General features: G+C 52.3%; 18 non-coding genes and 25 pseudogenes across 18 annotated transcripts; all 43 read left to right on the top strand.

Annotated features, from left to right (window-relative positions):
* Positions 1–22: 22 nt before the first annotated feature.
* Positions 23–141, top strand: LOC143978666 (5S ribosomal RNA; annotated as a pseudogene).
* A 109-nt stretch (positions 142–250) lies between these two features.
* LOC143977898 (5S ribosomal RNA) lies at positions 251–369 on the top strand (annotated as a pseudogene).
* Positions 370–478: 109 nt separating this feature from the next.
* LOC143976970 (5S ribosomal RNA) lies at positions 479–597 on the top strand. The gene has a single exon (XR_013273259.1). It is a non-coding gene; the product is annotated as a 5S ribosomal RNA (ribosomal RNA).
* A 109-nt stretch (positions 598–706) lies between these two features.
* Positions 707–825, top strand: LOC143978989 (5S ribosomal RNA; annotated as a pseudogene).
* A 109-nt stretch (positions 826–934) lies between these two features.
* On the top strand, positions 935–1,053 carry LOC143979070 (5S ribosomal RNA; annotated as a pseudogene).
* Positions 1,054–1,162: 109 nt separating this feature from the next.
* On the top strand, positions 1,163–1,281 carry LOC143978804 (5S ribosomal RNA; annotated as a pseudogene).
* Positions 1,282–1,390: 109 nt separating this feature from the next.
* LOC143977664 (5S ribosomal RNA) lies at positions 1,391–1,509 on the top strand. Its single transcript, XR_013273850.1, has one exon. It is a non-coding gene; the product is annotated as a 5S ribosomal RNA (ribosomal RNA).
* Positions 1,510–1,618: 109 nt separating this feature from the next.
* On the top strand, positions 1,619–1,737 carry LOC143978898 (5S ribosomal RNA; annotated as a pseudogene).
* A 109-nt stretch (positions 1,738–1,846) lies between these two features.
* LOC143978619 (5S ribosomal RNA) lies at positions 1,847–1,965 on the top strand (annotated as a pseudogene).
* A 109-nt stretch (positions 1,966–2,074) lies between these two features.
* On the top strand, positions 2,075–2,193 carry LOC143978697 (5S ribosomal RNA; annotated as a pseudogene).
* Positions 2,194–2,302: 109 nt separating this feature from the next.
* Positions 2,303–2,421, top strand: LOC143977606 (5S ribosomal RNA; annotated as a pseudogene).
* A 109-nt stretch (positions 2,422–2,530) lies between these two features.
* On the top strand, positions 2,531–2,649 carry LOC143976849 (5S ribosomal RNA). Its single transcript, XR_013273142.1, has one exon. It is a non-coding gene; the product is annotated as a 5S ribosomal RNA (ribosomal RNA).
* A 109-nt stretch (positions 2,650–2,758) lies between these two features.
* On the top strand, positions 2,759–2,877 carry LOC143979256 (5S ribosomal RNA; annotated as a pseudogene).
* A 109-nt stretch (positions 2,878–2,986) lies between these two features.
* On the top strand, positions 2,987–3,105 carry LOC143976343 (5S ribosomal RNA). The gene has a single exon (XR_013272655.1). It is a non-coding gene; the product is annotated as a 5S ribosomal RNA (ribosomal RNA).
* A 109-nt stretch (positions 3,106–3,214) lies between these two features.
* Positions 3,215–3,333, top strand: LOC143977057 (5S ribosomal RNA). Its single transcript, XR_013273343.1, has one exon. It is a non-coding gene; the product is annotated as a 5S ribosomal RNA (ribosomal RNA).
* A 109-nt stretch (positions 3,334–3,442) lies between these two features.
* LOC143979094 (5S ribosomal RNA) lies at positions 3,443–3,561 on the top strand (annotated as a pseudogene).
* A 109-nt stretch (positions 3,562–3,670) lies between these two features.
* On the top strand, positions 3,671–3,789 carry LOC143977666 (5S ribosomal RNA; annotated as a pseudogene).
* A 109-nt stretch (positions 3,790–3,898) lies between these two features.
* On the top strand, positions 3,899–4,017 carry LOC143978803 (5S ribosomal RNA; annotated as a pseudogene).
* Positions 4,018–4,126: 109 nt separating this feature from the next.
* LOC143976567 (5S ribosomal RNA) lies at positions 4,127–4,245 on the top strand. Its single transcript, XR_013272869.1, has one exon. It is a non-coding gene; the product is annotated as a 5S ribosomal RNA (ribosomal RNA).
* Positions 4,246–4,354: 109 nt separating this feature from the next.
* Positions 4,355–4,473, top strand: LOC143978897 (5S ribosomal RNA; annotated as a pseudogene).
* Positions 4,474–4,582: 109 nt separating this feature from the next.
* LOC143978875 (5S ribosomal RNA) lies at positions 4,583–4,701 on the top strand (annotated as a pseudogene).
* Positions 4,702–4,810: 109 nt separating this feature from the next.
* LOC143978696 (5S ribosomal RNA) lies at positions 4,811–4,929 on the top strand (annotated as a pseudogene).
* Positions 4,930–5,038: 109 nt separating this feature from the next.
* LOC143977605 (5S ribosomal RNA) lies at positions 5,039–5,157 on the top strand (annotated as a pseudogene).
* Positions 5,158–5,266: 109 nt separating this feature from the next.
* LOC143976848 (5S ribosomal RNA) lies at positions 5,267–5,385 on the top strand. The gene has a single exon (XR_013273141.1). It is a non-coding gene; the product is annotated as a 5S ribosomal RNA (ribosomal RNA).
* Positions 5,386–5,494: 109 nt separating this feature from the next.
* LOC143979255 (5S ribosomal RNA) lies at positions 5,495–5,613 on the top strand (annotated as a pseudogene).
* A 109-nt stretch (positions 5,614–5,722) lies between these two features.
* On the top strand, positions 5,723–5,841 carry LOC143976331 (5S ribosomal RNA). Its single transcript, XR_013272644.1, has one exon. It is a non-coding gene; the product is annotated as a 5S ribosomal RNA (ribosomal RNA).
* Positions 5,842–5,950: 109 nt separating this feature from the next.
* Positions 5,951–6,069, top strand: LOC143977056 (5S ribosomal RNA). The gene has a single exon (XR_013273342.1). It is a non-coding gene; the product is annotated as a 5S ribosomal RNA (ribosomal RNA).
* Positions 6,070–6,178: 109 nt separating this feature from the next.
* LOC143979093 (5S ribosomal RNA) lies at positions 6,179–6,297 on the top strand (annotated as a pseudogene).
* A 109-nt stretch (positions 6,298–6,406) lies between these two features.
* LOC143976322 (5S ribosomal RNA) lies at positions 6,407–6,525 on the top strand. The gene has a single exon (XR_013272636.1). It is a non-coding gene; the product is annotated as a 5S ribosomal RNA (ribosomal RNA).
* Positions 6,526–6,634: 109 nt separating this feature from the next.
* On the top strand, positions 6,635–6,753 carry LOC143978406 (5S ribosomal RNA). Its single transcript, XR_013273939.1, has one exon. It is a non-coding gene; the product is annotated as a 5S ribosomal RNA (ribosomal RNA).
* Positions 6,754–6,862: 109 nt separating this feature from the next.
* Positions 6,863–6,981, top strand: LOC143977528 (5S ribosomal RNA). Its single transcript, XR_013273804.1, has one exon. It is a non-coding gene; the product is annotated as a 5S ribosomal RNA (ribosomal RNA).
* A 109-nt stretch (positions 6,982–7,090) lies between these two features.
* Positions 7,091–7,209, top strand: LOC143976660 (5S ribosomal RNA). Its single transcript, XR_013272957.1, has one exon. It is a non-coding gene; the product is annotated as a 5S ribosomal RNA (ribosomal RNA).
* Positions 7,210–7,535: 326 nt separating this feature from the next.
* LOC143978665 (5S ribosomal RNA) lies at positions 7,536–7,654 on the top strand (annotated as a pseudogene).
* A 109-nt stretch (positions 7,655–7,763) lies between these two features.
* On the top strand, positions 7,764–7,882 carry LOC143977897 (5S ribosomal RNA; annotated as a pseudogene).
* A 109-nt stretch (positions 7,883–7,991) lies between these two features.
* LOC143976801 (5S ribosomal RNA) lies at positions 7,992–8,110 on the top strand. The gene has a single exon (XR_013273095.1). It is a non-coding gene; the product is annotated as a 5S ribosomal RNA (ribosomal RNA).
* A 109-nt stretch (positions 8,111–8,219) lies between these two features.
* On the top strand, positions 8,220–8,338 carry LOC143978574 (5S ribosomal RNA; annotated as a pseudogene).
* Positions 8,339–8,446: 108 nt separating this feature from the next.
* Positions 8,447–8,565, top strand: LOC143976987 (5S ribosomal RNA). Its single transcript, XR_013273275.1, has one exon. It is a non-coding gene; the product is annotated as a 5S ribosomal RNA (ribosomal RNA).
* A 109-nt stretch (positions 8,566–8,674) lies between these two features.
* Positions 8,675–8,793, top strand: LOC143977776 (5S ribosomal RNA; annotated as a pseudogene).
* Positions 8,794–8,902: 109 nt separating this feature from the next.
* Positions 8,903–9,021, top strand: LOC143977553 (5S ribosomal RNA). Its single transcript, XR_013273828.1, has one exon. It is a non-coding gene; the product is annotated as a 5S ribosomal RNA (ribosomal RNA).
* Positions 9,022–9,130: 109 nt separating this feature from the next.
* Positions 9,131–9,249, top strand: LOC143978863 (5S ribosomal RNA; annotated as a pseudogene).
* Positions 9,250–9,358: 109 nt separating this feature from the next.
* LOC143978829 (5S ribosomal RNA) lies at positions 9,359–9,477 on the top strand (annotated as a pseudogene).
* Positions 9,478–9,586: 109 nt separating this feature from the next.
* LOC143977053 (5S ribosomal RNA) lies at positions 9,587–9,705 on the top strand. Its single transcript, XR_013273339.1, has one exon. It is a non-coding gene; the product is annotated as a 5S ribosomal RNA (ribosomal RNA).
* Positions 9,706–9,814: 109 nt separating this feature from the next.
* On the top strand, positions 9,815–9,933 carry LOC143976804 (5S ribosomal RNA). Its single transcript, XR_013273098.1, has one exon. It is a non-coding gene; the product is annotated as a 5S ribosomal RNA (ribosomal RNA).
* Positions 9,934–9,984: the final 51 nt, after the last annotated feature.

The following is a 9,984-nucleotide window of genomic DNA, read 5'->3' as shown; positions in this document are numbered from 1 at the left end:
GTTGTAAGTAGGGTGCAAGATCGCCTACGGCCACATCACCCTGAATGCGCTCGATCTCGTCTGATCTCGGATGCTAAGCCGGGTCGGGCCTGGTTAGTACCAGGATCGGAGTCCGCCTTGGAATACCAGGTGCCGTAGGCTTTTTTCCATTATGTTGTTGGCTTTGGCGACCTGCTGTATTTTTCCTCTCGATTGCCCGAGGTGACCACCTTGGCTTTTGTCAAGAGAGTTGTAAGTAGGGTGCAAGATCGCCTACGGCCACATCACCCTGAATGCGCTCGATCTCGTCTGATCTCGGATGCTAAGCAGCGTCGGGCTTGGTTAGTACCTGGATGGGAGACCGCCTGCGAATACCAGGTGCCGTAGGCTTTTTTCCATTATGTTGTTGGTTTTGGCGACCTGCTGTATTTTTCCTCTCGATTGCCCGAGGTGACCACCTTGGCTTTTGTCAAGAGAGTTGTAAGTAGGGTGCAAGATCGCCTACGGCAACATCACCCTGAATGCGCTCGATCTCGTCTGTTCTCGGATGCTAAGCAGGGTGGGGCCTGGTTAGTACCTGGATGGGAGACCGCCTGGGAATACCAGGTGCCGTAGGCTTTTTTCCATTATGTTGTTGGCTTTGGCGACCTGCTGTATTTTTCCTCTCTATTGCCCGAGGTGACCACCTTGGCTTTTGTCAAGAGAGTTGTAAGTAGGGTGCAAGATCGCCTACGGCCACATCCCCCTGAATGTGCTTGATTTCGTCTGATCACGGATGCTAAGCAGGGTCGGGCCTGGTTAGTACCTGGATGGGAGACCGCTTGGGAATACCAGGTGCCGTGGGCTTTTTTCCATTATGTTGTTGGCTTTGGCGACCTGCTGTATTTTTCCTCTCTATTGCCCGAGGTGACCACCTTGGCTTTTGTCAAGAGAGTTGTAAGTAGGGTGCAAGATCGCCTATGGCCACATCACCCTGAATGCACTCGATCTCGTCTGATCTTGGATGCTAAGCAGCGTCAGGCCTGGTTAGTACCTGGATGGGAGACCGCCTGGGAATACCAGGGGCCGTATGCTTTTTTCCATTATTTTGTTGGCTTTGGCGACCTGCTGTATTTTTCCTCTCGATTGCCCGAGGTGACCACCTTGGCTTTTGTCAAGAGAGTTGTAAGTAGGGTGCAAGATCGCTTACGGCCACATCACACTGAATGCGCTCAATCTCATCTGATCTCGGATGCTAAGCAGGGTCGGGCTTGGTTAGTACCTGGATGGGAGACCGCCTGGGAATACCAGGTGACGTAGGCTTTTTTCCATTATGTTGTTGGCTTTGGCGACCTGCTGTATTTTTCCTCTCGATTCCCCGAGGTGACCACCTCGGCTTTTGTCAAGAGAGTTGTAAGTAGGGTGCAAGATGGCCTACGGCCACATCACCCTGAATGCGCTCGATCTCGTCTGATCTCGGATGCTAAGCAGGGTCGGGCCTGGTTAGTACCTGGATGGGAGACCGCCTGGGAAAACCAGGTGCCGTAGGCTTTTTTCCATTATGTTGTTGGCTTTGGCGACCTGCTGTATTTTTCCTCTCGATTGCCCGAGGTGACCACCTTGGCTTTTGTCAAGAGAGTTGTAAGTAGGGTGCAAGATCGCCTACGGCCACATCACCCTGAATGCACTCGATCTCGTCTGATCTTGGATGCTAAGCAGCGTCAGGCCTGGTTAGTACCTGGATGGGAGACCGCCTGGGAATACCAGGGGCCGTATGCTTTTTTCCATTATGTTGTTGGCTTTGGCGACCTGCTGTATTTTTCCTCTCGATTGCCCGAGGTGACCACCTTGGCTTTTGTCAAGAGAGTTGTAAGTAGGGTGCAAGGTCGCCTATGGCCACATCACCCTGAATGCACTCGATCTCGTCTGATCTCGGATGCTAAGCAGCGTCAGGCCTGGTTAGTACCTGGATGGGAGACCGCCTGGGAATACCAGGGGCCGTATGCTTTTTTCCATTATGTTGTTGGCTTTGGCGACCTGCTGTATTTTTCCTCTCGATTGCCCGAGGTGACCACCTTGGCTTTTGTCAAGAGAGTTGTAAGTAGGGTGCAAGCTCACCTATGGCCACATCACCCTGAATTCGCTCTATCTCGTCTGATCTCGGATGTTAATCAGGGTCGGGCCTGGTTAGTACCTGGATGGGAGACCGCCTGGGAATACCAGGTGCCGTAGGCTTTTTTCCATTATGTTGTTGGCTTTGGCGACCTGCTGCATTTTCCCTCTCGATTGCCCGAGGTGACCACCTTGGCTTTTGTCAAGAGAGTTGTAAGTAGGGTGCAAGCTCACCTACGGCCACTTCACCCTGAATGCGCTCGATCTCGTCTGATCTCGGATGCTAAGCAGGGTCAGGCCTGGTTAGTACCTGGATGGGAGACCGCCTGGGAATACCAGGTGCCGTAGGCTTTTTTCCATTATGTTGTTGGCTTTGGCGACCTGCTGTATTTTTCCTCTCGATTGCCCGAGGTGACCACCTTGGCTTTTGTCAAGAGAGTTGTAAGTAGGGTGCAAGATTGCCTACGGCCACATCACCCTGAATGCGCTTGATTTCGTCTGATCTCGGATGCTAAGCAGGGTCGGGCCTGGTTAGTACCTGGATGGGAGACCGCTTGGGAATACCAGGTGCCGTAGGCTTTTTTCCATTATGTTGTTGGCTTTGGCGACCTGCTGTATTTTTCCTCTCTATTGCCCGAGGTGACCACCTTGGCTTTTGTCAAGAGAGTTGTAAGTAGGGTGCAAGATCGCCTATGGCCACATCAAAATGAATGCGCTTGATCTCGTCTGATCTCGGATGCTAAGCAGGGTCGGGCCTGGTTAGTACCTGGATGGGAGACCGCCTGGGAATACCAAGTGCCGTAGGCTTTTTTCCATTATGTTGTTGGCTTTGGCGACCTGCTGTATTTTTCCTCTCGATTGCCCGAGGTGACCACCTTGGCTTTTGTCAAGAGAGTTGTAAGTAGGAGGCAAGATCGCCTACGGCCACATCACCCTGAATGCGCTCGATCTCGTCTGATCTCGGATGCTAAGCAGGGTTGGGCCTGGTTAGTACCTGGATGGGAGACCGCCTGGGAATACCAGGTGCCGTAGGCTTTTTTCCATCATGTTGTTGGCATTGGCGACCTGCTGTATTTTTCCTCTCGATTGCCCGAGGTGACCACCTTGGCTTTTGTCAAGAGAGTTGTAAGTAGGGTGCAAGATCGCCTACGGCCAGATCACCCTGAATGCGCTCGGTCTCGTCTGATCTCGGATGCTAAGTAGGGGCGAGCCTGGTTAGTACCTGGATGGGAGACCGCCTGGGAATACCAGGTGCCGTAGGCTTTTTTCATTTATGTTGTTGGCTTTGGCGACCTGCTGTATTTTTCCTCTCGATTACCCGAAGTGACCACCTTGGCTTTTGTCAAGAGAGTTGTAAGTAGGGTGAAAGATCGCTTACAGCCACATCACACTGAATGCGCTCGATCTCATGTGATCTCTGATGCTAAGCAGGGTCGGGCTTGGTTAGTACCTGGATGGGAGACCGCCTGGGAATACCAGGTGCCGTAGGCTTTTTTCCATTATGTTGTTGGCTTTGGCGACCTGCTGTATTTTTCCTCTCGATTGCCCGAGGTGACCACCTTGGCTTTTGTCAAGAGAGTTGTAAGTAGGGTGCAAGATCGCCTACGGCCACATCACCCTAAATGCGCTCGATCTCGTCTGATCTCGGATGCTAAGCAGGGTCGGGCCTGGTTAGTACCTGGATGGGAGACCGCCTGGGAATACCAGGGGCCGTATGCTTTTTTCCATTATTTTGTTGGCTTTGGCGACCTGCTGTATTTTTCCTCTCGATTGCCCGAGGTGACCACCTTGGCTTTTGTCAAGAGAGTTGTAAGTAGGGTGCAAGATCGCTTACGGCCACATCACACTGAATGCGCTCAATCTCATCTGATCTCGGATGCTAAGCAGGGTCGGGCTTGGTTAGTACCTGGATGGGAGACCGCCTGGGAATACCAGGTGACGTAGGCTTTTTTCCATTATGTTGTTGGCTTTGGCGACCTGCTGTATTTTTCCTCTCGATTCCCCGAGGTGACCACCTCGGCTTTTGTCAAGAGAGTTGTAAGTAGGGTGCAAGATGGCCTACGGCCACATCACCCTGAATGCGCTCGATCTCGTCTGATCTCAGATGCTAAGCAGGGTCGGGCCTGGTTAGTACCTGGATGGGAGACCGCCTGGGAAAACCAGGTGCCGTAGGCTTTTTTCCATTATGTTGTTGGCTTTGGCGACCTGCTGTATTTTTCCTCTCGATTGCCCGAGGTGACCACCTTGGCTTTTGTCAAGAGAGTTGTAAGTAGGGTGCAAGATCGCCTACGGCCACATCACCCTGAATGCACTCGATCTCGTCTGATCTTGGATGCTAAGCAGCGTCAGGCCTGGTTAGTACCTGGATGGGAGACCGCCTGGGAATACCAGGGGCCGTATGCTTTTTTCCATTATGTTGTTGGCTTTGGCGACCTGCTGTATTTTTCCTCTCGATTGCCCGAGGTGACCACCTTGGCTTTTGTCAAGAGAGTTGTAAGTAGGGTGCAAGGTCGCCTATGGCCACATCACCCTGAATGCACTCGATCTCGTCTGATCTCGGATGCTAAGCAGCGTCAGGCCTGGTTAGTACCTGAATGGGAGACCGCCTGGGAATACCAGGGGCCGTATGCTTTTTTCCATTATGTTGTTGGCTTTGGCGACCTGCTGTATTTTTCCTCTCGATTGCCCGAGGTGACCACCTTGGCTTTTGTCAAGAGAGTTGTAAGTAGGGTGCAAGCTCACCTATGGCCACATCACCCTGAATTCGCTCTATCTCGTCTGATCTCGGATGTTAATCAGGGTCGGGCCTGGTTAGTACCTGGATGGGAGACCGCCTGGGAATACCAGGTGCCGTAGGCTTTTTTCCATTATGTTGTTGGCTTTGGCGACCTGCTGCATTTTCCCTCTCGATTGCCCGAGGTGACCACCTTGGCTTTTGTCAAGAGAGTTGTAAGTAGGGTGCAAGCTCACCTACGGCCACTTCACCCTGAATGCGCTCGATCTCGTCTGATCTCGGATGCTAAGCAGGGTCAGGCCTGGTTAGTACCTGGATGGGAGACCGCCTGGGAATACCAGGTGCCGTAGGCTTTTTTCCATTATGTTGTTGGCTTTGGCGACCTGCTGTATTTTTCCTCTCGATTGCCCGAGGTGACCACCTTGGCTTTTGTCAAGAGAGTTGTAAGTAGGGTGCAAGATTGCCTACGGCCACATCACCCTGAATGCGCTTGATTTCGTCTGATCTCGGATGCTAAGCAGGGTCGGGCCTGGTTAGTACCTGGATGGGAGACCGCTTGGGAATACCAGGTGCCGTAGGCTTTTTTCCATTATGTTGTTGGCTTTGGCGACCTGCTGTATTTTTCCTCTCTATTGCCCGAGGTGACCACCTTGGCTTTTGTCAAGAGAGTTGTAAGTAGGGTGCAAGATCGCCTATGGCCACATCAAAATGAATGCGCTTGATCTCGTCTGATCTCGGATGCTAAGCAGGGTCGGGCCTGGTTAGTACCTGGATGGGAGACCGCCTGGGAATACCAAGTGCCGTAGGCTTTTTTCCATTATGTTGTTGGCTTTGGCGACCTGCTGTATTTTTCCTCTCGATTGCCCGAGGTGACCACCTTGGCTTTTGTCAAGAGAGTTGTAAGTAGGGGGCAAGATCGCCTACGGCCACATCACCCTGAATGCGCTCGATCTCGTCTGATCTCGGATGCTAAGCAGGGTTGGGCCTGGTTAGTACCTGGATGGGAGACCGCCTGGGAATACCAGGTGCCGTAGGCTTTTTTCCATCATGTTGTTGGCATTGGCGACCTGCTGTATTTTTCCTCTCGATTGCCCGAGGTGACCACCTTGGCTTTTGTCAAGAGAGTTGTAAGTAGGGTGCAAGATCGCCTACGGCCAGATCACCCTGAATGCGCTCGGTCTCGTCTGATCTCGGATGCTAAGTAGGGGCGAGCCTGGTTAGTACCTGGATGGGAGACCGCCTGGGAATACCAGGTGCCGTAGGCTTTTTTCATTTATGTTGTTGGCTTTGGCGACCTGCTGTATTTTTCCTCTCGATTACCCGAAGTGACCACCTTGGCTTTTGTCAAGAGAGTTGTAAGTAGGGTGCAAGATCGCTTACAGCCACATCACACTGAATGCGCTCGATCTCATGTGATCTCTGATGCTAAGCAGGGTCGGGCTTGGTTAGTACCTGGATGGGAGACCGCCTGGGAATACCAGGTGCCGTAGGCTTTTTTCCATTATGTTGTTGGCTTTGGCGACCTGCTGTATTTTTCCTCTCGATTGCCCGAGGTGACCACCTTGGCTTTTGTCAAGAGAGTTGTAAGTAGGGTGCAAGATCGCCTACGGCCACATCACCCTAAATGCGCTCGATCTCGTCTGATCTCGGATGCTAAGCAGGGTCGGGCCTGGTTAGTACCTGGATGGGAGACCGCCTGGGAATACCAGGTGCCGTAGGCTTTTTTCCATTATGTTGTTGGCTTTGGCGACCTGCTGTATTTTTCCTCTCGATTGCCCGAGGTGACCACCTTGGCTTTAGTCAAGAGAGTTGTAAGTAGGGTGCAAGATCGCCTACGGCCACATCACCCTGAATGCGCTCGATCTCGTCTGATCTCGGATGCTAAGCAGGGTCGGGCCTGGTTAGTACCTGAATGGGAGACCACCTGGGAATACCAGGTGCCGTAGGCTTTTTTCCATTATGTTGTTGGTTTTGGCGACCTGCTGTATTTTTCCTTTTGGTTGCCTGAGGTGACCACCTTGGCTTTTGTCAAGAGAGTTGTAAGTAGGGTGCAAGATCGCCTACGGCCACATCACCCTGAATGCGCTCGATCTCGTCTGATCTCGGATGCTAAGCAGGGTTTGGCCTGGTTAGTAACTGGATGGGAGACCGCCTGGGAATACCAGGTGCCGTAGGCTTTTTTCCATTATGTTGTTGGCTTTGGCGACCTGCTGTATTTTTCCTCTCGATTGCCCGAGGTGACCACCTTGGCTTTTGTCAAGAGAGTTGTAAGTAGGGGGCAAGATCGCCTACGGCCACATCACCCTGAATGCGCTCGATCTCGTCTGATCTCGGATGCTAAGCAGGGTTCGGCCTGGTTAGTACCTGGATGGGAGACCGCCTGGGAATACCAGGTGCCGTAGGCTTTTTTCCATTATGTTGTTGGCTTTGGCGACCTGCTGTATTTTTCCTCTCGATTGCCCGAGGTGACCACCTTGGCTTTTGTCAAGAGAGTTGTAAGTAGGGTGCAAGATTGCCTACGGCCACATCACCCTGAATGCGCTCGATCTCGTCTGATCTCGGATGCTAAGCAGGGTCGGGCCTGGTTAGGAGACCGCCTGGGAATACCAGGTGCCGTAGGCTTTTTTTTATTATGTTGTTGGCTTTAGCGACCTGCTGTATTTTTCCTCTCGATTGCCCGAGGTGACCACCTTGGCTTTTGTCAAGAGAGTTGTAAGTAGGGTGCAAGATCGCCTACGGCCACATCACCCTGAATGCGCTCGATCTCGTCTGATCTCGGATGCTAAGCCGGGTCGGGCCTGGTTAGTACCAGGATCGGAGTCCGCCTTGGAATACCAGGTGCCGTAGGCTTTTTTCCATTATGTTGTTGGCTTTGGCGACCTGCTGTATTTTTCCTCTCGATTGCCTGAGGTGACCACCTTGGCTTTTGTCAAGAGAGTTGTAAGTAGGGTGCAAGATCGCCTACGGCCACATCACCCTGAATGCGCTCGATCTCGTCTGATCTCGGATGCTAAGCAGCGTCGGGCTTGGTTAGTACCTGGATGGGAGACCGCCTGCGAATACCAGGTGCCGTAGGCTTTTTTCCATTATGTTGTTGGTTTTGGCGACCTGCTGTATTTTTCCTCTCGATTGCCCGAGGTGACCACCTTGGCTTTTGTCAAGAGAGTTGTAAGTAGGGTGCAAGATCGCCTACGGCAACATCACCCTGAATGCGCTCGATCTCGTCTGTTCTCGGATGCTAAGCAGGGTCGGGCCTGGTTAGTACCTGGATGGGAGACCGCCTGGGAATACCAGGTGCCGTAGGCTTTTTTCCATTATGTTGTTGGCTTTGGCGACCTGCTGTATTTTTCCTCTCTATTGCCCGAGGTGACCACCTTGGCTTTTGTCAAGAGAGTTGTAAGTAGAGTGCAAGATCCCCTACGGCCACATCACCCTGGATGCGCTTGATCTCGTCTCATCTCGGATGCTAAGCAGGGTCGGGCCTGGTTAGTACCTGGATGGGAGACCGCCTGGGAATACCAGGTGCCGTAGGCTTTTTCCATTATGTTGTTGGCTTTGGCGACCTGCTGTATTTTTCCTCTCGATTGCCCGAGGTGACCACCTTGGCTTTTGTCAAGAGAGTTGTAAGTAGGGTGCAAGATCGCCTACGGCCACATCACCCTGAAGGCACTCGATCTCGTCTGATCTCGGATGCTAAGTAGGGTCAGGCCTGGTTAGTACCTGGATGGGAGACCGCCTGGGAATACCAGGTGCCGTAGGCTTTTTTCATTTATGTTGTTGGATTTGGCGACCTGCTGTATTTTTCCTCTCGATTGCCCGAGGTGACCACCTTGGCTTTTGTCAAGAGAGTTGTAAGTAGGGTGCAAGATCGCCTACGGCCACATCACCCTGAATGCGCTCGATCTCATCTGATCTCGGATGCTAAGCAGGGTCGGGCCTTGTTAGTAACAGAATGGGAGACCGCCTGGGAATACCAGGTGCCGTAGGCTTTTTTCCATTATGTTGTTGGCTTTGGCGACCTGCTGTATTTTTCCTCCCGATTGCCCGAGGTGACCACCTTGGCTTTTGTCAAGAGAGTTGTAAGTAGGGTGCAAGATCACTTACGGCCACATCACACTGAATGCGCTCGATCTCATCTGATCTCGGATGCTAAGCAGGGTCGGGCTTGGTTAGTACCTGGATGGGAGACCGCCTGGGAATACCAGGTGCCGTAGGCTTTTTTCCATTGTGTTGTTGGCTTTGGCGACCTGCTGTATTTTTCCTCTCGATTCCCCGAGGTGACCACCTCGGCTTTTGTCAAGAGAGTTGTAAGTAGGGTGCAAGATCGCCTACGGCCACATCACCCTGAATGCGCTCGATCTCATCTGATCTCGGATGCTAAGCAGGGTCAGGTCTGGTTAGCACCTGGATGGGAGACTGCCTGGGAATACCGGGTGCCGTAGGCTTTTTTCCATTATGTTGTTGGTTTTGGCGACCTGCTGTATTTATCCTCTCGATTGCCCGACGTGACCACCTTGGCTTTTGTCAAGAGAGTTGTAAGTAGGGTGCAAGATCCCCTATGGCCACATCACCCTGAATGCGCTCTATCTCGTCTGATCTCAGATGCTAAGCAGGGTCGGGCCTGGTTAGTACCTGGATGGGAGACCGCCTGGGAATACCAGGTGCCGTAGGCTTTTTTCCATTATGTTGTTGGCTTTGGCGACCTGCTGTATTTTTCCTCTCGATTCCCCGAGGTGACCACCTCGGCTTTTGTCAAGAGAGTTGTAAGTAGGGTGCAAGATCGCCTACGGCCACTTCACCCTGAATGCGCTCGATCTCATCTGATCTCGGATGCCAAGCAGGGTCGGGCCTGGTTAGTACCTGGATGGGAGATCGCCTGGGAAAACCAGGTGCCGTAGGCTTTTTTCCATTATGTTGTTGGCTTTGGCGACCTGCTGTATTTTTCCTCTCGATTGCCCGAGGTGACCACCTTGGCTTTTGTCAAGAGAGTTGTAAGTAGGGTGCAAGATCGCCTATGGCCACATCACCCTGAATGCGCTCGATCTCGTCTGATCTCGGATGCTAAGCAGGGTCAGGCCTGGTTAGTACCTGGATGGGAGACCGCCTGGGAATACCAGGTGCCGTAGGCTTTTTTCCATTATGTTGTTGGCTTTGGCGACCTGCTGTATTTTTCCTCTCTA

Source organism: Lithobates pipiens, unplaced genomic scaffold (genome assembly GCF_037356315.1).
Source record: "Lithobates pipiens isolate NorthernLeopardFrog02 unplaced genomic scaffold, aLitPip1_a1.2 Scaffold_13, whole genome shotgun sequence".
Lineage (NCBI taxonomy): Eukaryota > Metazoa > Chordata > Amphibia > Anura > Ranidae > Lithobates > Lithobates pipiens.
This window is presented reverse-complemented; position numbering and strand designations above follow the sequence as displayed.